We start from the raw sequence: 222 nt of genomic DNA on the forward strand, positions 1-222 counted from the left end.
ATAAATCCAGGCCTAAGCGGCTAAAATCAAGCTGTCCCTAACCATGTGCTTGTGTCATGAAGGTCCAGTGAAAAGCTTGAGACTGAATGGTTAAAGTCGTGATCTAAAGCTAAAGAGTGTGCTTAAGAGCTCTGGACACCACTAACTGGGGACTTTAGCAAAGCTAAGTCACATCTGAAAAGGTTCACCCAGTTATGTGTCTGTGGCATTTGTATCCGGTGG

Source organism: Arachis stenosperma, chromosome 9 (assembly GCF_014773155.1).
Source record: "Arachis stenosperma cultivar V10309 chromosome 9, arast.V10309.gnm1.PFL2, whole genome shotgun sequence".
Taxonomy (NCBI): Eukaryota; Viridiplantae; Streptophyta; class Magnoliopsida; order Fabales; family Fabaceae; genus Arachis; species Arachis stenosperma.